Genomic DNA, 2,716 nt, shown 5'->3' with positions numbered 1-2,716 from the left:
TAAAAAGTTTTGGAAGTAAAGTAGTTCTTAAATTGGCAGTTTCAACATGAGATTCTATTGTGCTGTTAAACTTGCTGGGACATCCAATGTTACATTATTTAAATACTACCTAATAATATTTACTGGCATTTTCAAGCATTTGAATGTTTACTACAGGCTATAGTTCCTTGCAAATACTACTAAACCTAATGTTTCTTATTTATTAAATACATTTTCTTAGATATTCAGGATCATAAGTAAAGAATGTGAAGAACATTGAAGTCCTCTAAGAATCACTTAGGATTTGGGGAATTCCTAAGAATTCCTGGGAATTCTGGTTTCTCATCTCTGAATCCTGAAGATTAATATCTGTTGGAAATTTGGAAACACCAGAATTCTTAAATGAGACGATTGACGTGGGAAAGATGGAACATCCTTTTGCATGCCCAAGAGCCTATTCTTTTCAGCTCCTGGAAGCAGCAGGGGCAGCCCCCTACCCACATCATCCCACTAGCTGATTGCTAACAAGTTACAGCTGGCATGAGCTCTCAGGCAAGAGACTTGGGATCAGCTGTGAACTCCAATATGCTCACTGCAGTGGGCAGAATTCAGTGTGCTTTTGATGGAGCCATATCATCCTGTCAGTATCATCCACCTGTACATTATTGATGGTACTTCAAGGACCGCTTAAAAAAAAAAGATAAAGCCAAACCTAAATCCAAAGAAAAGAAGAACAAGCTCTATTTTCCAGAGACAACATGTGGAACTTAGACAAAATTTTCCACCCAAATTCGTGCAGCCAAGATCTAGAGAAAAACCTAGCCTAGTAGAGGGGACAAAGAAGGAGTCAGAACCTACCATCAAAGGTGTAAAATCGAAGGTGGATACCCCAAAGAACATCCCACAGACAGTGAGCACAAAAGGCTCCCTGAGAACAAGCAAGATGCCTGTGAGTGCAGGACGAAAGAGAAGCTGATGTGCCTTCTCTTCTCCTTTGTTTTTATTTTTTTAATATTTATTTATTTGCACCATGTCTTAGTTGTGGCAGGCAGGCTCCTTAGTTGCAGCTCCAGGGCTTCTTAGTTGCGGATCGCTGACTCCCTAGTTGTGGCACGTGGGCCCTTAGTGGTGGCATGCAAATTCTTAGTTGCGGCATGCATGTGGGATCTAGTTCCCTGACCAGGTATGGAACCCAGACCTCCTGCATTGGGAGCATGAAGTCCTATCCACTGTGCCACCAAAGAAGTTCCATCTTCTTCCTTGTTTTTGTACCTCCCTCCTATTCATGGCAGATGTGTTCAACACGAGAACACCTTGTCGTAGTCCTCTTCTCTGAATGGAAAGTGCCTGTTATTTAAGAAAGACGGTTACTCCCTTCATGCTTTCTAGCTGAACTTTCCTTATGCACCTTTTGTACCTTTTTCCCCAGTGGGCTTGGGCAGCCCACCCACTCACTTGTGTATTTGTATATAGAGGAAAAAAATTATATACATATATACATATATGAAGATATGTACATATTGCAAAAAAAATTTAAGCAGTTTGAGGACAACAATTTATCAAGAAAAGTTCATTATTGCAGAAGGCTAACTGTCTGTGCATGGACATTGTATCAAGTTTCTTCCTCTACACATGCACCTCACTCACAGAGCTAACTGTTTTGAAGTACTTCACGCAGATGCTACTCCAAAAATGAACATATAAAACCCGTCAGGTTATCTTTGTGCAAGGACCCATGGCAATCTTTTCTCCAACCATTCAGTCTGAGTGTATGTGCTGTCAAAATGTAGTCTCCTGCAGTTTTGTTTTCATTTCATTTTATTTTATTAATGAATCCAAGCATTTCTTTAGAAAAGATGTAGTGGTGGCACATTTTTAGAGAAGCAAACAGCATACTTCACAGACAATCCCCAACTGCAGTAGCAAGCAAGGTTCAAACCCTTCCCACGAAGAGTGACATGCAGAGTGGACTGGCATGTACTGCCCAGGAAGAAAAATTTGGTATTTATTCTGTGGAAAATGGAAGTCCTTGGAAGATTGGTATAACATGCCCAAGGCAATATTTTTGAGAAGATAAATTTGTCTTTTGACTGGGATGATACAGTCATCTGTCAGCTAGCTGTTGGCCCATTCACCAAAAGTAGCTGTCTAGGGCTTCCCTGGTGGCGCAATGGTTGAGAGTCCGCCTGCCGATGCAGGGGACACGGGTTCGTGCCCCGGTCCGGGAGGATCCCGCACGCCGCAGAGCGGCTGGGCCCGTGAGCCATGGCCGCTGGGCCTGCGCGTCCGGAGCCTGTGCTCCGCGACGGGAGAGGCCGCAACGGTGAGAGGTCCATGTACCGCAAAAAAAAAAAAAAAAAAAAAAAAAAGTAGCTCTCTACAAACCACTTCTTTGTTTTTAGTCAATTTTTGCCTATAGGGAAAGAGGCTGAAATACACGATTGTACGAATTGCTAGGAGGTGGGGATCTTGATGGAAGCCAAAGAACTAGAGGATGGATGGATGGATGGATGAATGGGCAAGTTACTGAGGCCTCTGAGCCTCAGTTTCTTCATCTGTAAAATGGGAGTGAAATACCTACCACTTGAGAATGGATGTAAAATGCTCAGCAGGGTGCCTATCATATAACCGTTACTTTTCAAATGTTAGCTAATGTCATCACCACCACACCTACCACCAGGACCACCAGCGCCATCATCACCAGCAGCTACAGCAGCAACATGGCATGCTGTCCATA

General features: G+C 42.9%; 1 pseudogene; it reads left to right on the top strand.

Moving 5' to 3' along the window:
- Window positions 1-381: 381 nt before the first annotated feature.
- Window positions 382-955, top strand: LOC132506929 (mediator of RNA polymerase II transcription subunit 6-like; annotated as a pseudogene).
- The last annotated feature ends 1,761 nt before the right edge of the window (window positions 956-2,716 follow it).

This window comes from Lagenorhynchus albirostris, chromosome 16 (assembly GCF_949774975.1).
Source record: "Lagenorhynchus albirostris chromosome 16, mLagAlb1.1, whole genome shotgun sequence".
Lineage (NCBI taxonomy): Eukaryota > Metazoa > Chordata > Mammalia > Artiodactyla > Delphinidae > Lagenorhynchus > Lagenorhynchus albirostris.
This window is presented reverse-complemented; position numbering and strand designations above follow the sequence as displayed.